The sequence below is a fragment of the Vulpes lagopus genome, chromosome 2 (assembly GCF_018345385.1).
Source record: "Vulpes lagopus strain Blue_001 chromosome 2, ASM1834538v1, whole genome shotgun sequence".
Lineage (NCBI taxonomy): Eukaryota > Metazoa > Chordata > Mammalia > Carnivora > Canidae > Vulpes > Vulpes lagopus.
The window spans coordinates 70,037,669-70,062,119 of record NC_054825.1 but is presented as its reverse complement, the minus strand read 5'-3'; the positions used below and the strand labels follow the sequence as shown (position 1 = coordinate 70,062,119).

General features: G+C 47.1%; 1 pseudogene; it reads right to left on the bottom strand.

Annotated features, from left to right (window-relative positions):
- Positions 1–1,296: 1,296 nt before the first annotated feature.
- Positions 1,297–1,886, bottom strand: LOC121477436 (annotated as a pseudogene).
- Positions 1,887–24,451: the final 22,565 nt, after the last annotated feature.

The window sequence follows — 24,451 nt, the reverse complement described above, 5'->3', positions numbered from 1 at the left end:
GGTGTTTGATGCCATCATTTTTAGTTAGCTTTAAAATAAAAATTAGAATAAAATTAAGGAAAATGCCAAAATTCAGAACTCTTGTAGACATGCTAAAACCATTTTTTTCAATCCCTTGGTATGACTTATAATACATATATAATAAAGTACTGCTTATTTGTTTTGTTTTTTAAAGATTTATTTATTTATTTATGATAGAGAGAGAGGGAGAGGCAGAGACACAGGAGGAGGAAGAAGCAGACTCCATGCCGGGAGCCCGACGCGGGACTCGATCCCGAGACTCCAGGATTGCGCCCTGGGCCAAAGGCAGGCGCCAAACCGCTGAGCCACCCAGGGATCCCCAAGTACTGCTTATTTGGAGGGTGGGCATGCTGTTTAAAAAATTAAACTCCACTCTTTTGTATGTACATCAAGTAAATGTTATGTGATTTTTTCCTTTACATAGTGTGTGTAATCGTGACATTGATATTCTTCCTTGGTGATTGTTAAGGCCGTATTGCCTCAAGCAAGGTAGCCTGACTTATTTTATAATGCCTTCACATAAATGAGAAATGGATCTGTACCACAAGGCAAATGTGAACTGTTATTTGCTTGTTATTTGGAAACAAGTTCATTGAGTCAACCACAGAACATTTCTCAGATTTTAAGTGTAAGATTTTTTTGAAGTGGCACTATTCACTTTTTAAATTACTATTATTTTTTTTAAGATTTTATTTATTTATTCATGAGAGACACACGGAGAGAGGCAGAGACACAGGCAGAGGGAGAAGCAGGCTCCCCACAAGGAGCCTGATGTGGGACTCGATACCAGACTCTGGAATCATGCCCTGAGCCAAAGGCAGACGCTCAACCGCTGGGCCATCCAGGCATCCCTACTTTTTAAATTATTTTTTAAATTAAGGTATAGTTTAGATATAATAAAATGAATAGGTCTTAATGGTTCAGTTAGAAGAGGTTTAATAATTATATATATCCATGAAGGCATCATGCAAAACCAACTATTGAACATTTCTGTCACTCCAGAAAGTTCTCTTATGACACTATTTTTTAATTTTATTTTTTGCTTTTTATTTAACAAGTAAAATAATTTAAAAACAACAACTTTAAACTTGTTGGAACAGTGATGAGCGAATTGCTGCTGGAGTTCCTGGATGTACCCGGGGTCCTTGTTCTCTCATGGTGAGACAGGACCTATGGGCAGGACTGTGCATTTAGGTGTATATTTGACCAACACAAGTCAAAGAGGTGGAAACCACTGGAAAGCAGACAGCATGAAGAGCTTTTCATCAAGCAATCCTAAAGTGCCTTTTTTCTCTTCTTTGCCTCTGTATCCTCCATGGTTCCTTTTCTAGCCGAACTTGTCACAATCCCACATCTCTCCTTCCTCTCTTGCAACTTCTCATCATCTTCAGACTCTGGAGATTGAAGAGACATTCAAAGCTCAAATCTTGGAGCTCCTTCCTTTAGTTAATCCAGGTTAACCGTAGGCTTGGCGTCAGATGACCAGCCTTTGGATGGAACTGAAGAAATCCCAAATCTTGCTGCCCGGGCAGCTTTCTTAACCCTCCAAGCTCACAGGTACGTCGAATCATTCGGTGATCTTCTGCATTCTCTCCGTCTGTGGTATCTCAGGTGTCATTGTTACCACTTTCCTCTCAGAGGGCAGTTTTCTCAGAGGGTTCTTCCTCTTTGACAGACTCTTCTTCCTTTGTCTCACCTCCAGTACATCTTCATTTGCCTCTTCAGCTTGCTCTTCAAGATATGCCTGGAGCCTGTTGATGAGATCTTGTTTGATTCCTTTGGTCTCCAGACCACGAGCAAGACCTTCCTGCTTTATTTAGTTCAGCAAGCTTCAGCTTATGGAGTGCCACCGTCTCTGCCACCATCTTGTTACCCCTCCAGTCCACTCTCTGTGGCACTTTTTTTTTTTAAGATTTTATTTATTCATGAGACACAGAGAGAGAGAGAGAGAGAGAGGCAGAGACACAGGCAGGCTCCACGCAGGGAGCCCGACATGGGACTCGATCCTGGGACTCCAGGATCATGCCCTGGGCCAAAGGCAGGCGCCAAACTGCTGAGCCACCCAGGGATCCCCTCTGTGGCACTTTTTAAATTAAAAACCACCAAACTGGGGCACCTGGGTAGCTCAGTTGGTGAAGCATCTGACTCTTGATTTTGGCTCAGGTCATGACCTCAGGGTTATGGGATCAGGCTCCATGTTCAGTGGGGAGTCTGCTTGAGATTCTCTCTCTCCCTCTGCCCCTTCTCTCTCTCTCTCTCTCTGTCCACATATATACACATCTTTAAAAAAAACAAACACCAGCCCCTCATTGGGCTCCCTGCTCCATGGATACCCTGCTTTTCCCTCTCCCCACCATTCCCTGTGCTTGTTATCTTTCTCTCTGTCAAATAAATAAATCTTTAGGGATGCCCAGGTGGCTCAGCAGTTGATCATCTGCCTTTGGCTCAGGGCGTGGTCCTGGGATCCAGGATCGAGTCCTGCATCAGGCTCCTTGTGGGGAGCCTGTTTCTCCCTCTGCCTGTGTCTCTGCCTCTCTCTCTGTGTCTCTCATAAATAAATAAATAAAATCTAAAAAGCCCCCCCACCAAACTGCACACTTCAAAAGGGTGAATTTTATGGTATGTGAATTATTGCTTTCCCTCAAAAAAAAAAAAAAAAAGGAATCTGCTCCACATTTACTTGCCATCTCACCTCAAGAATTAAGACAGGTTGGCATATTTTTTCCCCATCATATGAAGTAATCCCCTACCCTAAATATTATACTCAATTTGCTTTTTTTTCTGAAAACAAGAAATTAGACATTGCTAAAGATGGTAGGAAGCACACAAACAAGGTCACTCGGACCAGGGCTTCTAGTTCAGTCCTCTCAGTGACAACAAATAGGCTTCCCTATGCTCTGGTGTGCAGAGACCTGGGAGCAGAGTCTGGACGCTGGGTTTACCTAGTGTCTAAGCGACACAAATATTACCACCCACAGAGGACAGGCCCAGGCCGAGGACCAGAGCTACCATGGCAACAAAGCTATCCCGGCAGTAAATCCTCTCCAGGGCAAGGCTGTAACCACGTGAAGCAGGGGAAGTTACAGTTGACTTCTCAGCTGGGTTAGCATATGCTTCACCAACTCCCCTGCCACTGGTGTATGTCAGAGCTCGCCCAGAGAGCACGGAACCCCCCATGTCACTAAATCAAGTCCCCCACTAGCAACCTGCTGAATTCTCTCCGTAGAACAGTGGTTCTCAGCTATACATCAGAATCTCCTGGAAGGCATGTTAAAATATGGATTGCTGGGCCCTAAACCCCAAATTTCTGCTTTGATACATCCGGTGGGGGGGCACCCAAGTACTTGGGTTTCTAACAAGTTCCCGGTGAGGCTGATGATGGTGGACCAGGCACCAGAGTCCGAGCATGGTGTCGAAGCTTCACTCCATATAACATTTGGTAATTCGTGGGTAATTCTGCCCAAACCTGAGCCAGGAGTTGAACTCTTGCTACCAGGAGAGAGGGTCAGGCCAGGCGTGGAAGGCTCAGGTGTGGGACACCTCTCCCAGCCGGGGAGACTGGCTGCCTACTGAATCCCTGGCCTGGCACCTAACCTGAGAAGCAGTGGGTTTATCAGGCATGCGGGTAAAGGCTTGTGCATTTGTGAACATCTTCATTTCTCTGCACAAGTGACCACCCATATCAGGACAGATGACAGTGGACCTGCCAGTGACGATCGAATCATTCATTGATTCAGCCTTGCAGCTGACACAGTGGGCCAGGAACAAGCAGATGGGTCAGCACCGGACTCTGGGCTCTGCCGGTCGAGAGAGCTGGGTGACTAGGGCAAGTTTCCTAACTTCTCAGAGCCTTGCTTTGCAAAGGGGGATTCGTCTCAGGAGGAGGCCTGTGGGGTGGGTTAATATTTAGAAATCTTTTCACTGTGATATTACATTCCTGCATCATTTCCTCATTGCTCTCCTTCCCTGCAATTTGTAAGCCAGGAGTATTCCTTGCCTTGGGGTGAGGGCCGCAGATGCGAGCCCCCTCCTACTTCCAGGGCAGATGGGTTCCACGGGCAACATCAACATCACCTGGGACCGTGCCCCAGGCTGACTGAATCTGAATCTCTGGGCTGGGGGAGGCCCAGGAGTCTGTGTTTTAACACACAACCTCTTCAGGTTATTATACGTGGCTAAAGTTTGAGAAGCTCTGGTCTAGACCAAAGAAGTTTCAATGAACAGGCTTTAAAGTCCATAGCTGAGGGGTGCCTGGGTGGCGTGACTGGCTAGGTCTCCGACTCTTGGTTTTGGCTCAGGTCATGATCCTAGGGTCATGAGATTGAGCCCTGCATTGGGCTCTGCACTCAGAGGTTCTCTCTTCCTCTCCCTCTGCCCCTCCCTGCCTCCCAGATAAACAAATAAATATATATGTTTTAAAAATCCAGAGCTGAGACCATAGCTTAAAAGCCAGGGTGCATATGTACACAGCATGCTCAGAGGGAAAGGGTGTTTCTTTGGAGGGACAAAGCCTGAGAAGCAGCACAGAATTTACGTTCTGATCGTGGAGACAGGAAGAGTTTGTGAGGATGTAGTAGCTACCTGTACATTCAAAAGGAAAACCAATTTGATCAGCAGGAAGGAGAGAGAATGAGAGGAGGTGAGATTGGATCTTAAGAGTCCCCTTCTCAAAGACCCCAGGAGGCCCGGCTTGCAAAGGTTTAATTACTAAGTTGGTCAGAGGCTCTCTGGAGCTTCAGGGAAGAGACAGGCAGGAGTTATGATCAGAGGCACACAACCTGGGAAGAAAAGTCGAGACTGAGAAGCCATCGCAGGGCCACTTGCACCCCAAGTTACCGAGGGAGTAGACATGGAGAGAAGCCAGTCAGGAGAGAGAAAGCGAGCTGAGCAGAAAGCCAGAAAGAAGCCGAGCTGATGGAGGCAGCGCCTGCCCTGGGCCAGTAGGATTATGAGCACGAGCTAAGGGCCCTGAAAAGGCAGGAGGGCAGCTCAGAGGCAAAGCAAGGGGTGGGAGGTGGGGGGTAAGGGGGCGAGGAACTGTCACCAGCCACCTCCTGATTGTTGACAGTTTGGTCTCTGAGTATCAACTGGCTGGTGTGAGGGTCACTTCTCCAGGCCTGCCCCTGACCTTACCCTGTGCTGCCCCTGGGGAAGTTTCCAGCTGGCGTCATCCCCTGTGGGTCTTTGGCTCTAGAGGAGCTGACACTGAGGAGGGCGTCCCCTCAGGGTCCCAAGGCTGGGGAAGGGGACTGGGAGGCGTCTGGGCTGCACTGCCCTGCACTGTTGGGCAATGAGGGTGTGTCCTCGGGGTTCCTGGAAAGTTGGCTCATTTCCTCCACGGTCACCGAAAACTACCTCAGACGCCCATGGTGAGGTCAGTTCCAGTTTAAGCTGCTTTGCATAAAAAAACAAAAATCCTCTTTCCTCTTGACCAGAACACTTACACCTAAAAGCTTGAGGTGGCATTGAGCAAGGATGGGGCAGTCAGGAGACTCGGGCTTCCCTGGGGCCTTCGGGGCAGTGCAGACCCTATGCAGGCCCTCTTCCCTACACTTACAGTCCTGTGGCCCTTTTCTTTAGAAACCTTATCGCAGTGTCATTTTAAATGGATTTGGGCAATTAATTAACTTCTTCCCCCACAGGAGTGGAGCTCTGTGAGGAGCTTTTTTTTTTTTTTTTTTTTTTTTTTGCTTACCATTGGATCACTAGCAGCTGGCGTGTGCCTGGTGGATAGCAGGCACTCATCACATATATTTGTTGAATAAATGAATACTTAAGATGCCCGAGATTAAGTATGCCAAAGGTCAATCATGGCATGAGTCTTCACAAAAGGATTCCTTACTGGGTTTTGTCATTCAGAAAACATTTGAGGAGCATCAGCCTGTGCTGTGCACTGCACTAGGTAATGTGGGGAGGGAGCTTATACAAAGGGAAAGGAAACAGGATCTCTCCCCACCTTTCTTTTTTTTTAAATATTTTATTTATTCATGAGAGACACACAGAGAGAGGCAGAGACACAGGAAGAGGGAGAAGCAGGCTCCCTGTGGGGAGCTTGATGTGGGACTCCATCCCAGGACCCCAGGATCAAGCCCTGAGCTGAAGGCAGGCGCTCAACCACTGAGCCACCCAGGTGTCCCTGGGATCTCTCCCATTATGAATAAGTACAGGCTGGGGGTGAAACCCACCTTGCACTGTGGCTGCTCTAGTGCCTCATTCAGTTGTTTTCCTGTAAAGAAAGCTATTTCCTGTAGGGGCATGGTGGGGTGAAACCACAGGTACATCCTAGCCCCAAGATGAGAAGAACAGGCACTAAGTGATGGCTTCTCTAGGTCAGGCAGTCGGGAATCATGACTTAGAACCAGAGAGGCAGGAAGTTTGGCATTGGGAGAGATCTGGAAGTAGCCCAAGTCTGTTCTCCCCATCTCCCGGGGTAGGAGCCCGGCACTGCCCAGGGGACTGTGTGATCTGGGAAGCCCCAAGTTTGTTGCACTGAAAAGCTGCACCTCAAGTGCTGTGTGCGGATCCAATGAAATTATGCTCATGACACCTCTGTGAGGAGCAAGGGACTCAAGGCACCCAGCAAACGAGGACAGTGTCCTTTGTGCTCCATATGCCTACACCTCACTACCCATCTCCATCCCATTGGGCCCTGGGCTCCTAAGAGGGTTCTGGGCAAGGTCATGCTTGCCATTGGGCAAGGATGCCGAGGTCACCCTCTGCTTTTGATACTTGTTCCCTGAGTCACTGCCTGGGCTTGAGAAGGGGAAACCCAGCCTTGCTGCTTGCAGCCACATAGCCTGGCTCTGCTGGCTCTGGGGAGCCTCCTAGTCCCTGGGAACCTACAAGTGCAGGGGGGCCAGTGGCTGCTGAGTCTGGCAGTAGCCAGACAGTGGGCCCAGTAGCCCTCTCCCCACTCTGCTCCCACAGGGCCTGCCTACCGGGACGTGTGGGGGGTTGTTTTGATCCCTTCGGGCCTGCAGCCCACAAGCCATCCACCCAGGGTCCTCACATCAGCTGTCTTCGCTATGACCCACAGATCTTGGCTCCTTCATACTGAAAGCTGGGTGGCTGGCGGCCTGGAAAACCCATGGACTCCCACCCCCTCCCCTTACCTACCCACATGGAAACCGTGGAATTTCCCCAGTAAGTTGTCTCTGGCAACTCCAATGTTACAAGAAGGTCAGAACTGGTGAAACATCGAGAGAATGCCAGGGAGGAAGTGCCAGCCCTGCCTACACTGTCTGGGGCCCCTCCCAAGGGGACAAGAAAGCTCTGTGTCTGGACAAACAGGACGCTGACACAACCAGGAGCATCTCGGCTACAGGTGGGTCTCCCTTTACACTTTTGACACCGGGCTCCCTCATTTCACAGGGATTCTCAGCCCTGGCTGCACATTAGAACCCCTGGTGCCCAGGCTGCACCCCCCATCAATTACATCAGGATCTCTCCGTGGCACCAGGGTGGGCACCAGTGCTCTTTAAAGCTCTCCAAGTGTTTGAGGTATGCAGACGATCTTGAGGATCACTAATTAAGAAAATAAAACACTTGGGGTGCCTGGGTGGCTCAGTTGGTTAAGTGTCTGCCTTTGGCCCAGGTCATGATCTTGGGGTCCTAGGACTGAGCCCCACATCGGGCTCCCTGCTCAGTGGGGACTCTGCTTCTCCCTCTCCCTACTGTTTCCCCTGCCTGTGGTCTCTTGCTCTTTCTCTACCAAATAAATAAAATCTGTATAAAAAAAGAAAGAAAGAAAAGAAAGAAAGAAAGAAAGAAAGAAAGAAAGAAAGAAAGAAAAGAAAAGAAAAGAAAATGCTTATACCAGATCTTTCTGTTTGGGCATGTAGTGTCTGAGGGCAGCCTGGGTTCAAATCCTGCCCCCATGACTTACTAGTTACGCCATTGCAAGTCTCTCCATTTGTGAAAGCCTCAATCTCCTCATCTGTAAAGTGAGCATAATAATAAAGGTGCCCACCTTGCAGGGCTAGCATAAGAATAAATGCAATTGGGACGCCTGGGTGGCTCAGTGGTTGAGTGTCTGTCTCAGCCTCAGGTCGTTATCCCGGGGTCCTGGGATCGAGTCCCACATCGGCTCCCCCACAGGAAGCCTGCTTCTCCCTCTGTCTATGTCTCTGCCTTTGTGTCTCTCATGAATAAATAAACTCTTAAAACAAACAAACAAAAAAGATTAAATGCAATCACCTGCTTGCACCAGCAGGTCAGTCAGATCAGACATTTCCTTCCAACTAGTCCTCTTCTCTGCCTCTCTGTACCCCCAAACTCTAAATTCCTGTGTCTACTCCAGCTTTTGAGTTTCTAGTACTTTGTCCAGGGCTTTGCACATAACGGTATTCAAAAAGTATGTGTTGAATAAATGAGCTGGAAGGGGATTCTTGTGTAACATTGAGACTTGCTTCCTAATTTAGCTCTGGAATAAATCCAGGGTCCATATATTGATTTTGATTAGCCATTTCTTCCTTTTTTTTTTTTTTTTGAGTGTCTACTATGTGCCAGGCTCTAAGAATTTGAAGATAAAGATACAATCACTATCATTGAGAAGTTGAGAGTCTAGTGAGGACACAGACTCATGAGCTTGTATTTTCTTTATTATGCTGTAAGGGGGGGGGCACAGAAGCACTCCCAGCACACTGCCTGGGTGGGTGGTAGGGGGAGAGGAAGGGGAGGATGAGAGGAAGCTCTGCACAGAGGTTGGGAGATGACCTTTGACCTGGGTCTAATGAGAAAGAGCTGGCTCTATGGAGATGACAGGAAGGGCATTAAAGACAGAGGGAACAGCACCTACAAAGCCAGAGAGCCCTGGAGGGTGTGGTGCAGTCCGAGGATGGTTTGCTATGGGAGGAGAGAGTTTGGGGTCGAGACTGGTGGGGGAGATAGGCTGGATGGGCAGGTTACGGCCTGAATTGCAGAGGCTTGAGGGCTGGGCTCATTGGAAGGGACTTTACCCTGTCAGGCAGGGAGGGCCCAGTTATGTTTGGGAGCCAGGGAGGTAAACAGCACACCTGCGCTTGGCTTCCCTCCTCACAGCCATCCTAGCAGCCACTCCTTCCAAGGGTCAGTCCTTCCTCTGGATTCCTGCCTGGGTGAGGCCTGCCAGGTGGGGTCAAGCTTTGCCCCCACTTCTGGGTCAGAAGGTCAGCGTGGGATTTGGAGGTTAAGCAGCTGCAGGTGGGGCCTTCCAGACAGAAGAAGCCTCCTCCAGAGAGGGAGGGGGCTTGCAGAGTGGGTGGAGGACGATGCTCACCTCCCTACTAGACCTCTACTGCTCAGAGACCTGGCCTCAGCTCCAAGCCCTGACTGGAGGTGGGGAAGTGCAGGAACCCAGACGCATCGGTGAGGCTGGCCAGGGTAAAGTGCTAGAAGCAGCTGGGGGCTAGCTGCCCCAGCCCCCATGGAGGGTCCCTTCCTTTCCCGGCTGCCCTTCTGTCCCCCAGCAAAGTGTAGCTCACAGGAGTTAAGCCCAGGGCCAGATACCAGGCTCCAGGGGGGTGGGTGACAGTGGAAGGTCAGCCAGGGGCCCTGAGCCGAGAGCCTGAGGAGAGTGAGGCTGGGCAGCAGGTCGCCTCCCCTCAGCTGCCCCACCACACCGGGCCTCCCGGGGCCTCCTGGGGCCCAGCCCTGCCTCCTGCTTAGTCATAGTCACAGTAAAGTCCTCAGGTTCACACGCATCCTTGTCTTGAGAATTATTTCCTTGTACCTTTATTTGCATGAAGCTCCAGCATTTTTCTGAGTATATGATAGATATTAAGATAAATTTTATAATTAATTTTTTAGATGCAAACGCTTTTTTAGGCGTGGATGGATTAAGAGGACCTGGCTGACCTTCCACTGTCACCCACTACCCTGGAGACTGGTGTCTGGCTCTGGGCTTAACTCCTGTGAGCTACACTTTGCTGGGGGTCAGAAGGGCATCTGGGAAAGGAAGGGACCCTCCATGGGGTCCCTTATTAGGAGTGAGGGAGACCCAAGTGGCTAGAAAGGTGCCCAGGCTTATAGCCTGGCATGTGTACCACCAAAGTCCTGCAGGACTGCGCACACTCCACCACTGTCCTTACCTCGGGGCATCGTTACAACGTATGATCTCTTTATGTGGCTCTCCCCTAAGTAGGCCATGAGCCCCGGAGGGCCAGGCCCGGGCCCTATTCACCTTCCCATCCCTGGTGCCTGGCACAGTGCCCCGCACGCAGTACCTCTCAGTGGGTGTTTAATGGATGAAATTCTGATTGGAACTTGTACGGCCTCAGGAGCTCAGGAGTGCCTGAGGGTAATGAGGGTGCCGAGCAGGAATGACACAGGTGACAGAGCTGAGGAGAGTTCAGTACGCAGGAGCTGAACCGTGTGGAGCTGAGCTCCTGAGGTGGTTCTGCCCATGGGGGAGCCAGGCCCTTCCCTGCGGTGCCCCGGGAATGTCAAGGGTGTTTGTCGCCAGGTGTGCGGGGCGCTGGCCAATGTGTAACAGGCACTTGGGGCAGAAAGCCCTGACCCGTAGCCTTTACTGGTTTCTGTGGTGTAAATATCCCTGCTGTGACCAGTTTCTAGGTGTCAATGTGACAGCACTGAAGGCAGAATTGGGACAGTCTTAGCCTCTCCTGTAATACCCCCTCCGCACAGACACAGTAGGTGGAGATGCCTCAAGAGCCTGTGTAATTACAACCCACAATTATTTAGGAAATGATGAGTTTTAAGTATTCATTGCTTTTCAGAAGTTAGAACTTATTTTCTTTTTTTTTTTTTTTTTGAAAGATTTTATTTATTTATTCATGATAGAGAAACAGAAGCAGGCTCCATGCAGGGAGCCTGACACGGGACTCCATCCCGGGACTCCAGGATCACGCCCTGGGCCAAAGGCAGGCACTAAACCGCTGAGCCACCCAGGGATCCCCTAGAACTTATTTTCTTGTCAGTTTTTATAATTTCATTTTTAAAATAATGGCTGTTGAACAACTGGTTTGCCAAATCCCTGAAAATTTAACAGTTCACTCTTGCAAGCAGTACAGATTGGCCCCAGGAAACAACTAAGTGCTACCTGGGCCAAGAGAAAAGGGAGAGACTCCAAACCCCAAATTTTAGGGGATAACATTTCCACCAATGTGGATCTCCTCTGGCATTGCCTCCCTGCCCCGGCCCTGGACACCGTTGGTCTGGGTGGCAGGGGATGGGCAGCGAGCCTCAGCATCCCTGTTTATAGTAAGGCCTAGAGGCAGCAGAGCCTGGCCCTGGGCACCCCTCTACCCGCAGACATGGGCTCTCCTGGTCCTGGACCCCTGGGCCCTGGGCCTTACCCAGAGCCCAGTCCCTAGACACCTACCCTGGCAGCCCAGAACCAGGGAGTTTGAGTGGCGCAATGCCCTTTGTCCTTGAAGGTGTGAAATCTTGCGGCGTTTGGAACTTCCACATTGTAGATGATGGGGCAAAGCCTGCTTTCTGAGCAATGAAGAAACCAAAAGAGACTAGAGCCTCTTTTCGTTTATTTCTCAGAGGCTGCAATGCCAGGCGGGTAGTGCTGGGCCTGAAGGGACGTGGGTCAGAAGAGAGCCTCAGGGCTGCCAACTCAGCCTGGACCCCCTTCTGCACAGGGAGAAAGAAAAGCACCGAAGAGTTCATTGGGCATGTTCTAAATGTGTCCGTCTTTGCACTAGGTCTTGGTGACAGCAGAGGTGGTGACACATAGCAGTGAAAACTGTCTTGGTGACCCCAGGAAATGAGTCAGAGTTGTATGACCCCAGAGTTGTATCTCTGGCTGGATGCTCCTGTGTTCCCTCCCGTCCATGACCGTTGTGGAGGCTGGAGGAAAGAGGTCCCCTTCCACCACATCCCAAATATGCCTCAGTCCCTGGTTGATGTCTCTCCCTCAGCTAAAGGTGGCTTCCCCTTGTCCGTGGTCACAGCCCCTCACAAGGCAGCCTGTCTCATCGGGCTCCCTCCTAGCTCCCTCTCCAAGGAGCTGTCTCTACTTACTTGTAGGGCTTCTGCATCCTCCTTGGGATCCTCCTTTGAGTGTGGGATTTAGATGCTCAGCTTTCTAAGCTCAGGAAGGCTAGGACCTTGTCATTCACTCACTCATTCATTCATTCACTCACTTATTCATTCATTGGGGAAGGGGATTGGGGAAGAGAAGCAAGATGGAAGGTCCCTCCAAGACCATGTGTGGGGCAGCTCAAGGGGAGCATCCACCTGAGATGCAGAGAAGACAGGCCACTCATCACATTTCAAGCATGCTCACTCTACAAACACCGTTTCCATCACAGTGGGTGGGCTGGTTTCACACTATGTCAGTTTTCAGCAATCACAAAATGTAACTAATGAAAAAAAAGAAAAAAGGAATAAAGAAGGGGATGTAGAAAAATATCTCACCCCTTCTCCAACCCTAGTTCTGCTGTCCTCTCAGACCCTGTGCTAGGGGGCACCTGCCTTCTATGAGGCATGCCTTTGGCTCAGGTCATGATCTCAGGGTCCTGGGATTCAGCCCCACATTGGGCTCCCTGCTCAGTGGGGAGTCTGCTTCTCCCTCTCCCTCTGTGTTCTCTCTCTCAAACAAACAAACAAACAAACAAACAAATAAAATCATCATCATCATTTTACAAAAAAAGAGTGAAACAGTTTCTGAGGATATTTCCCAGATTCTGTTTGGTGCCTACTTGCCTGAGGACAGCCTCACCCCTGCTTTTCTGCCTTGTGGTAAAGAACTTTTTATTCTTTTATTCTGAGCAAAAAAGGATTAATGTGTTGTTCCCTTTAAGAAGCCCAGTCTTGGGATCCCTGGATGGCTCAGCGGTTTAGCGCCTGCTAACCCTGCCTTCGCCCAGGGCATGATCCTGGAGCCCCAGAATGAGTCCCTGCATGGAGCCTGCTTCTCCCTCTGCCTGTGTCTCTGCCTCTCTGTGTGTCTCTTATGCATAAATTTTATAAAAGTCTTAAAAAAGGAATAAGTCCTATCTGTATTCCATGTAGCTGCATAATGGTTTAAAGTTTGATTTCTCTTTAACGTTGCTTATTTATAAAATATCTTGGGAGGTTTAGCTGAAATTTAGGCGGTCAGTGGAAGGCTCAGATGTGAGGCTAGGGCGCCATCTACTGGTCACTTGTGAGTATAACAAAATTGAACTTGCATTGAGCCTCCTGTGCAGGTGAAAATAAGGTGATTTGAGAGTTAAAGGTGGAAAAGATGCGTGCAACAACAGGTGTAACTAACAAAGGATCTGGGTCAGACTCTATGAAGAACTCCTAAAAATTAATCTAAAGAATACAATAGAAAAATGAGCAAGAGACTTTTATGGGCGCCTGGGTGGCTCAGCAGTCGAGCATCTGCCTTCGGCCCAGGGCGTGATCCTGGAGTCTCGGGATCGAGTCCCACATCGGGCTCCCCGGAGCCTGCTTCTCCCTCTGCCTGTGTCTCTGCCTCTTTCTCTCTGTGTCTCTCATGAATGAACAAATAAAATCTTTCTAAAAAAAGAGAGACTTTTAAGGGGACAGTCCATAAAAGAGGATTTCCAGTGGACAATGAATTTAAGAAAGATGGTCAACTTCTTAGGGGAGGAAAGAGGTGGAGAAAATACCGAATACCGAGGGGAAAAAAAAAAAAAAAATCTCCTAAGTAATTCAGATTTTACCCACTAGGGGGAGAAATTTCACCTCCGTTTGCATCAGGGAAATGCAAATAGAACACCCGAACTACCACCACGTACCCTCCAGAATGGCTAAAACTGAACGACTAACAATACCAAATTGGCAAAAATATGGGGCAACAGGTACTCTCACACACTGCTGGAGAAAGTGCAAAGTGACACAACTGTGAAAAGTTGTTCGACGTTATCTTTTAAAAGTTGAATATAGGGGTGCCTGAGTGGTGCAGTCAGTGAGTGAGGCATCTGCCTTTGTCTCAGGTCTTGATCCCCGGGTTCCTGGGGTTGAGCCCCCACATCCAGCTCCCTGCTCAGCGGGGAGCCTGCTTCTCCCTCTGCCTGACATTACCCCCTGCATGTGCTCTCTCTCTCTCTCTGTCAAATAAATAAAATTAAAAAAAAAAAAAAAAAGCTGAACACAGACATACTCTAGAACATAGACGTCTTGGTATACACCCAACACGGATGTGTGCACATGTACACTAAGAGGCATATGGGATTGTTTATAACAGCATTATTGATAGTAGCCAAGAACTGGAAACACCAAGTGCCCATGAAAAATCAGCTGGATAAATAAGTTGTAATATATCAATGCAATGTAATTCCTAACAACAGACGAAGCAAACAAAAAACTGGGCATAAACTTAACTTCTGAAGGAAGTTAGGCATAAAATAATGCATGCTATATGATAATAATTGTATAAGGTGCAAAACAGCTTACGTTAGCTGTCAGGATACCGGAGATCTCAGGCATGGGGGATGGAAGCAGGGATGGGGACCCAGTATGAGAAGGCCTTCCGGGGCTGGTGATGTTAGGTTTCTTCACCCGCGTGGTTATAGGAGTATGTTCACTTTGTGATAATTTATCTTTGATTTGAGCACTTAAAAAAATATTTAACACTTCAGTTATAAAGTTAAAAAATGTTAAATGGAAGTATAGGGTGGAATGCCTAATCAGGAGAGCCTAGGCAAGAATGTGAGACACCAGAAACTCAGGAAAAGGACAGAAGTAGGTGTTGACTAAAAACAATCTCGAGGCAATTCAGATTCTACCCTCTAGGGGGTCTGCCCCCCAGCCCCACTCCTGTCCTTTCCCCCTGAGAAATCTGGCCTTAGGCAAACATTTTGTTTTGGCTTTTTCTCTTTTGAATTCTTTGTGTAGGGAAAATGTCCACAAGTGGAATAATTTGGTCAAAGGGCACAGCTACTTGAATGTCTTGTTTCATAAACTTTGCCAGACTGTCCTCCAGAGCAACTTAGAGCAACCCAGAAACGCCCCCAAAGTACACCTTTCCTCAAGGCTTCCCAACAGTAGGTTTTAACAACAGTCCTTCAAAAGGTGAATGGGTAAATAAACTGTGGTGCCTCAAGACAACGGAATGTTTTCAGTGCTAAAAAGAAAAGAGCTATCAAGCCATGAAAAGACCTGAAGGAAGCTTAAATACACCTTACTCAACGAAGGAAGGCAATCTGAAAAGTTTAAGCACTGCAGGACTCCAACTGTGTGACATTCTGGAAAAGGCTAAACTACGGAGACAATAACCTAGTGGTTGAGGAGGACTAGGGAGGAGGGCTTGATGAATAGGTGAGCAGAGGGGATTTCTGTGGCAGTGACACTACTCTATATGGTGCAATAATGGTGGATACATAACACTATAAATTAGTCCACACCCAGAGAAGGTACAATGTAAAGAATGAAGCCTGGTGTAAACTCTGGACTTTGGGTGATAATAAAGTGTCAGTGCAGGCTCACCAATTGTAAGAAATGGTAACCACCGTGACAGGGAGTGTTGATACCGGTTGTGTGTGTGTTGAGGGGAGGTCTATGGGAAATCTGTATCTTCCACTCAGTTTTGCTGGGAACCTAAAGCTCCTCTAGAAAAAATAAAGCCTTAAGAAACACCCTTGCAGATGCAGAGAGAAGTCAGCTAAACAAAAGCCTGAGGGAGCACTCTTGGGGGCCCGGAAAGATCAGAGAGGGCAGTTCCTGGATGCACTGAGAGCTGGGTGTGGGGTGGGAAGGGGGAGGGGTCGTTGAAGGCGGGGCGGTAAGTTCTGGAAGAAGACACCCAAACAGCTAATGTAGGTGATTACTTATTAGGGGATGGACAGCGAGAATGGTGAGAGCCAGAAGAGTTGAGATGTTTGCCATGTAGCTGTCTATATGGCTTTAATTTTTGAACCATATGATGGTTTATGAATTGAAAATAGAGGAAGTTTGGAACCTAGTAATGGAAAAGGCCAAAATAGGTCCAGTGGTGCCATTACTTGGAAGAGCACTGGTGACCTCAGAGGAGAGATTTGGTCAAGAGGAGGCAGTAAAATCCAGCCTAGGAAAGGAGGGTGAGAAGGAGGAGAAGCAGAGTCAGACAGGCCACCAGCTGGCCTGACCTTGCTCGGGAGGGAGGGAGGGAGGGAGGGAGGAAGTGGGGCAGTAGCCAGGGGCAGGGCCAGGATCAAGGGAGGTTTAATTTGCAGTTCTGCAAGGGAGAGATTTGAGATACTTACTGAGGGTGAGGGCATGATGGGGAGGGGATGGGGGAGGAGGGTTGAGGGCCCAGGGGCTAGTGGAGCACAGAGGGCAGGGCGGAGAGCTTGGTGAGCCTGCCCAGGGGCCCAGCGCAGTGGGCTGTGGGGTGAGCCCTGGGAACAGGGAGGCCACAGGGGCCTCCAGGAATTTTGCAGATTTATGCTCCGGGGCGGGTTGCGCAGGTGGCTTCTGGGGCCCTTGCCAATCTGCTACTTTCTGCGATGACTGAAATGTTCTCGGTCTTTGCCATCCAGTGTGGTAGCCACGAGCCACATAGGCTATTGAGTGCTTGAAATGTGGTGAAAGTGACTTAGCAACTGATTTTTTTAGAGAGTTTTTTTTTTGTTGTTTATTTGGGAGAGAGAGAGAGAGCACATGGGTGGGGGTAGGGGCAGAGGGAGGGGGAGGGCTAGGCTCCCCGCTGAGCAGGGAGCCTGCTGCAGACTCTTAACCCACTGAGCCACCCAGGTACCCCTGGATTTTTAATTTTATTGAATTTTTTTAACACTCAATTTTAATTGAGATATAGTTAACAAACAATATCCAGCACATATTTAAAAAGCACAGCTTAATAATATTTGGTATGGGGACGCCTGGGTGGCTCAGCGGTTGAGCGTCTGCCTTTGACTCAGGTCGTGATCCCGACCTCTGGGATCGAGTCCCACACTGGGCTCCCCACAGGGAGCCTGCTTCTCCCTCTGCCTGTGTCTCTGTCTCTCTCTCTCTCTGTGTCTCATGAATAAGTAAATAAAATCTTAAAAAAAAAAATATTTGGTATGTGTATGACCCCCATACCTGTGAAATGATCACCACAGTCCCGACGGTGATCCCGACAGTGAGCATCTCTCTCAGCCCAGGGTCTCCGCATGCACCTTTGTAAGCCTTCCCCCTCACCCTCCACTGCTCCTCCCCGTCCCCAAGCAACCGTGGACCTGCTGCTTCCAGTCTGTATAAATAGTTTGAATTTTATATAAGTGGAATTATACAATATTTATTTTTTGTCTACTTGCTCAGCATAGTTATTCAGCGATTCATGTCTGTTGTGTGTATCAATAGTTCATTCCTTTTTATCACTCAGTAGTAGTCTGTTGTATGGATACACTACAATTTTTTTTTTTATCCATTCATCTGTGGATGAACATTTGCTTCTTTTCTCTAGTTTTTAGCCAATGCAAATAAAGTTGCTACGAACATCATTAGGCGAGTCTTTGTGTGGACATATGCTTTCATTTTTCTTAGGTATATATCTAGGAATGGAATGGCTGGAGCATATGGTAGGTGTAACTTTATGGCGTTATTTAGTTTTAATTAATAACAATTAAAATTTAAATGGCCACATATAGCTAGTGACTACCACATTGGGCAGCACAGTTCTAGAGGGTATTTATTACTCTAGTGATTCTGTACCAGGGAGAGACTTTCACTCCTCCTCTAATGTCAGAATTTATTCACTTATCATTCATTCAGTGAAGATCTGTTGAGACCCACTCTGTGCCACTCGTTGTGTTAGACGCTAAGGATGGGATGGGGCAAGATGCATGTGGACTTAAGTATCTTAAGTGCTTACACTACCTTAAGGACAGGGTCCACATGCATCTTGGGTGGTTGGGTTATGGGTGTATTGAGTCCACTGAGGAATGAGAGGAAGAACTCAGTGTGACTATAGAGTAGTTCAAGTCTATATAGGCTGCAGGGATGGCCACAGGAGGGTGCAGGATGAAGCCTCTCCCTCTCCTACTGATGTAGCCTGTGAAAATAAGAACCAAGTACAGGAATGATGGTGTGTTTGGAGGATAAGGGGGTAGTCTGTGAATTTGATGTTTCAGGTACTGGGAGACATTGGCTGTGCTAGGATTCATTGAGCCTGTCCTAGGGACATGGTAGGGGGCATTACAGGCAGTGATTCAGCTCCCGGGAACTCCCTATAATCTGAGCCATCATTCTGTCGCTGTGACATGATAGAGACACATCTCGATTTATGTTTCCCTCTAGAGAAAACCTATTTTAGGTCCTGGTTTAGTGAGTGTGGGTGTATTGAACTGAGAATCTTCTTAAGAATTTTTAGGTCCTTCTGCTCATGACTCACGGTTTCTGCCTTGGATGCCTTGCCCAGAAGCAGCCCTAAGCCCAGGATCTTGGTGGGAGGAAGTGCCAGCCCAGTAAGATGTCCTCCTTGAACTGATGGCATGATCTGTGCTGGGGTGGTTATGAGTGACTCAGATCCTGCATCGCAATTGTGTATTGAAGTTATGACTTTGAGGTTGTTTGTAGGATGTCAGGAAGGCTTCTAGTGAGGCCAGGGAGGCTCAGGAAAACAAAATGGGAACATTGGCAGCTGCAGCCACCGTTCAGTGAGCACCCAGCACGTGCCAGGTGCTCTGTGGGCATCACCTCACGTAGTCCTCAAAACAATCCCAAGACCAGGTGACATTATGACCTCTGACTTTAACAATGAAAAAACAGAGCCCAAAGAGGTCAAGTAATTTACCTAAGTTCATACTGATGGAACCTGGATATAAACTCAGGGTCACTTCCACCCCGGTGAGAAGAGGCTGATGGTCAGGATGATCTGACCTGAAATCTCAGATAACAGTTTGTTTCCATCCTTAGAAGAATCCCTGGTGTCAGTGTCTACCTGCATTATACTAAGTAGATGTGTCTAGTCAAGATACTCAGGATTTCTCAGTCATGGAGCAGGAGGAGAGGACAATTTATTGAACAGCAAGCACTGTGCTAGACGTTTTATGGACATCACCATAGTTCACTCCCAAGCAGACCTGGGAAATCCAGGATGTTACCTCCTATAGCTGGGAGGTCTAGATGCTTGCTAAGGTCACCCAGAGATTAAGTTCACGGAACTGAATTTGAGCCCCACAGGCTGGACCCAAACTCGCCCTTGCCATCACACTATGCCACCTCTCCTCGACGGCTCACCGACAAAGTACACAAGAGAGGAGGCAGGAATTGCACAGCCCCTCAGGGTCTTCACTTATTAAAAAAAAAAAATGCTAGTAAGCCTCAGGCAGTTCTGGGAGAGATGAGGTCAGAGTTAAGGTAACCTGTCCATCCGGTTGCACAATTGTTGAAGCAGGCACATTCCTTCCCCGCTCCTCTTCACACTCCCCCACCCGCAGCTGCGCACGCAGCCAGGTTCTTGCTGTGGCCCAGAGCAGCCGAGAGCATCACGAAATTCAGCATTAGAGGATCCCGAAGGGCTAAGAGCATGGATGCTGGGGCCAACCCGTCTGGATTTGAATCCCAGCTCTGCCGCTTGCTAACTGACCTTCGGCCAGTTTCTTAAACTCTCCTCGTCTCAGTTTCCTCATCTGTAAAACCAGGGCAATAATAACTCATAGGGTTGTTTGGTAAGATTCCCGAATACCTAAAAAGCTTTTAGAACAGTGCCTGGCATGTACAGTGTGAAGCATTCAATCAGTGTATTATTATTATTATTATTATTATCAGTAATACTATTATTCAGACAGCCAGGTGAGGGCCAGCAAAACAGAATAACTTGTCCCATGAGACACCCCAGCAAAGCTGAGACGAGAATCTGTTATTTTGCCTCTTACTGTACTTGTGTATACTCAGTTAAATGTTTTAATAGTGACAATAAAGATTGACATAAACCCCATCAATACTTTCAAAGTAGTGTGAGCTGTCCCCCAATTCCAAGCTGAAAATAGTAGCTGTTCATCTTCTAAACGTTAAGTGTCTTTGCAAAACAAATGAGCTGTCATCGGCAAGCCTGGGATTGACAGGAACTAGTCCTGGCTACCACAGAATACACAGATTCTGTAAGTGATAATAAGTACTGGCTGTTAACACCAATTTAGTTGCAGTTAATTGTGTAATTGGGGTGTTTCAGAAAAGCAGCTAATTTCCGTTGTAATCTTAGAGATAGAAAATAACCAGAAATTCTGGGATCCCTGGGTGGCGCAGCGGTTTAGCGCCTGCCTTTGGCCCAGGGCGCGATCCTGGAGACCTGGGATCGAATCCCACGTCGGGCTCCCGGTGCATGGAGCCTGCTTCTCCCTCTGCCTGTGTCTCTGCCTCTCTCTCTCTCTCTGACTATCATAAATAATAAAAAAAAAAAAAAAAAAAAAAAAAAAATTGAAAATAACCAGAAATTCTTGAATAGCTGTACTATAATTATATATATCGTTTAAGTATAAAAAACCCACTTCTTTGGGGGCACCTGGGTGGCTCAGTCAGTTAAGCATCTGCCTTCAGCTCAGGTCATGACCCTGGGGTCCTGGGATTGAGCTCCGCATCAGGCTCCTAAAGAAAAAAAACAAATTGGCTCCCAAAACCCAATTCTTTATTATTGGGAGATGGCCAATCTGGAACATTTTTTCAGAGGTACAGTTTTATGCTAGGGTTTCAGTTACATTATGGGAAAGAGATTACAGCATCGACAATGGGGGTATCTTAGGGCTCCTTAAAAAATTCCCATGCAGGGGCAGCCTGGGTGGCTCAGTGGTTTAGTGCCGCCTTCAGCCCGGGGTATGATCCTGGAGACCCTGGGATGGAGTCCCACGTTGGGCTCCCTGCATGGAGCCTGCTTCTCCCTCTGCCTGTGTCTCTGCCTCTGTGTGTGTGTGTGTGTTTCTCATGAATAAATAAATAAAATAAAAAAAATTTCCATGCAAAAATGGATATTATACTTTCCAACATTCTCACAGGCCTCCTGTGTCTCCAACACTGGAAATTCAAAGGGAAGACCTAGGTCCCTCCCTAGGGGCTAGCCCAGTGGTGGCTCTCACAGTGACCAAACAGGGAAGACGGGCACAGCGGAGGGGCTCCTAATCCACATAGGGAGGGCAAGGAAGGCGTTCTGAAGGAGATGATGTCTGAGGAGAGTCTTTAAGGATGAGTTGGGTTTTGTAAGATAAAGAAGTTGTTGGGGAAATGATCTTCCAGATAAAGAAGGGGCAAAGGAGCAGAGGCTAAGAAAGTTGGCCTTATTCTGAGACCTGCAAGACTAGCACTGCCCAGTGAAGTAAAAAAAAATGATAGGCAGTGCATTTGTAAAGAGATTAACATGTAATAATGATGTGTTCTCAGCACTTTTACTCTGTAGCTCATTTAATCCTTATAAATTCACATGAGGTAGGGACAGTTAATATTACTGCTTTGCAGATGGAGACACTGAGGCACAGAAAAGTTCAATAAATGATCCCAAATCTCACTGTTAGGAAGGGGGCGGCCAGGATGGAAATCTGAACAGCCTGCTCTGAGTCCATACCTCTGTGTGAGCTCACAGGGAAAGCATCTATTTGGGTTGGAGCTACCTACTAACTAACCCGGATATCTACTAGATCTTACCCACTCCCAACCAAGATGAGATCAGCTTCAACCCATAATTCCATGGCTTGTGGGAAGTTCACTGACTTCCTGGAAATTTCTGTGAATTACTGGAGGCTTGTGTCATGGGTTCACATTCTCGATGTAGAACTTCTGAACTGTTTCTTCATTTCAATCCTGTCTTGGTGATGGTCCAGTGGTGGGTACAACCCCTTCTCCTTGATTTAGCGACCCTTCCCTCTCCCCAAGCAATATAAGCATTGACTGAAGATTTGGGGGATTGCTGTGACCAGTGGGTCCTAATGTATGTTGACTGTAACATGAAACAGCCCCTCCCCCAGGTGCAGAAGTGCACTGTCTTGGGGGCAAAGCAGTGTCAGGCTATAGAGGAAAGCCACAGGAAAGCCCCCTGTGGCTTGGGTCCCAACCCTTCCCAGTCATGGGAATGAGGGCTGAGGAATGAAGAGAGGAAAGGCTAGTGACCTCATTTAGTACCATTCTAGTACCTTAGAAAACTAGAACTCAATTATGAAATAAACTTCTGGCTACTTTTTTACCAATCACGCATCTAAATGCTAGAAAGTTGAGTGTTCCTGAACCCTTATACTTCCATTACTTTTATACATCTATTATCTAAAACTTGGTTGTGATTTTGACTACATTATTCTACACTGGATCCCTTTTGTATTACTTGTTTACTAATTATAACTATTTAAGAGTTATGACCTTCCAATCCTGCATTATGCCTCTACCTATGTGACATTGGCAAGGCACTTAATTTCTGGTCTCCATTTCTTCATTTGTAAAATGGAGATTATAATATTCATCAAAATACCATCATGAGAATTAACTATTAGAGTGCACAGTACGGTGTCTGAATGCAGTAAAATCTCAAAAAAATGTTAGCAAATATTTCCCCCGTTAAACCAAAAGTTGGGGATCCCTGGGTGGCGCAGCGGTTTGGCGCCTGCCTTTGGCCCAGGGCGTGATCCTGGAGACCCGGGATCGAATCCCACGTCGGGCTCCCTGTGCATGGAGCCTGCTTCTCCCTCTGCCTGTGTCTCTGCCTCTTTCTCTCTCTCTGTGACTATCATAAATAAATAAAAATCAAAAAAAAAAAAATTAAAAAAAAAAAAACAAAAGTTGGCTGTGATTTGGTATGGCTGACACATGAGAGGTAGGGAGTAGTTGTGGACAGGATGGAACTGTCGGTGGAGAAGTGAGCAGTCACCAAATTAGAAGGATTTTGTATGTCATTACCAAGAGGATGGATTTTATCCTACAGGCAGGCCACAGTTTCTCAAGCCATCCCTAATGGGAGTTTGACCTGTTTGTAGGAGTGAGGATATGACCCAAGATGCTCTCCAAAAATATAATATTGTTACATTTCCTATTTAATTTTTAAAATACATAGGAATTTTGTGTTATAATCTATAATATGTTCAGTGGGAGGGAGGTGATCTTCAAAGATCAATTATAAGATTATAAAATGAATGGCATCTGGAAGTAGTCTCAATATACCTTGTAAAAAAATTCCAACCAATTAAATCAACTTTTTGAGATATCCCAGTTTCAGTTACTGGTATCATGAGAATGTTTCTCAAACCAAATATATTTATATTTTATATATTTATATATATATATATATATATGGCTAAAACACTGTAAATTATGTAATATTTTGTCTTAGAGCTTTAAAAAATATTCTGGACTTTACACAAAAAAGCAAAGACAGGATGGAATGGGATTGTATTCAGATAATGCTGAACTCCAGCCAGACTGTAAAGTGATTAAGAGCCTGTTGTGGGATGCCTGTGTGGCTCAGTGGTTGAGTCTGTCTTTGGCTCAGGGTGTGATCCTGGAGTCCCAGGATCGTGTCCCACATCAGGCTCCATGCACGAACCTGCTTCTCCCTCTGCCTATGTCTCTGTCCCTCTGTGTCTCTCATGAATAAATAAATAAAAATAAAAATAAAAATAAAAAAGAGCCTGTTGGAACTAGGATTTGCCTGTAGCCTTCACAGGTTTTATGTTTTAATGAATAGAAGTCCAGGAAACTCTCATCTTCACCCCATTTCTTCATGCCAGGCCAGAAATCCACTGTCTGAGGCATATATCCTGCTGCCAGCTGGATTCCTCTGGAAGGAAGGAAAGATAATGGAGGAGGGTGGGGGTGGGGTCAGATCTGCAATCCTAAGAAAGTCAAGGGAACAGAGGTGATCCGTCTTGCTCCAGGGTTGGCCTTACATTCATGGGGTCTCTGAAAATTTTCATTAAAAAAAAAAAAAAAAATCCTACTTTCTTACCAAGAAATAGCTCAATATATTTTGTAGAAAAACTAACCCTCACACACTCTTTCCATGGCATTTTGTTAAAGGGAACAGAAGTGCTGAAACAAAGAAAACCCCAAACCCAAAAAACCCCACAAACTAATATGCAGAAACTGGCAAGTAAAACATAGACAATAGGAATTTGAAAGTTGGAACGCTTGGATGGCTCAGTGGTTGAGTGTCTGCCTTTGGCCCAGGACATGATCCTGCAGTCCCAGGATCAAGTCCCGCATCGGGCTTCCTGCATGGAGCCTGCTTCTGTCCCTGCCTGTGTCTCTGCCTCTGTATGTGTCTCTCATGAATAAATAAAATTAAAAAAAAAAAAAAAAAGGAATTTGAAAGTCAAACCAGAATGAATTTTTGAAAAGTTCAGGAAAGGAGACATGGAAGCTATTTGGTAAGTTACACAGTATCCTCTTCATGTTTATTGGGTAATTCCTATAGGCCAAACTTCATAGTTCACTGTTCTGTAAGTCACACGAGAGCCTTAAACCAGAACATTGCTTGAAAATGATGAGATCTTTGGTGATATTTCACTGAGGATGGATTTTTAAACCTCCTAATCTTAAACACATGATTTATGTAGAGATGATATTTAGTCAGAAGGCTTCATACTTCCTACTTAAGCTA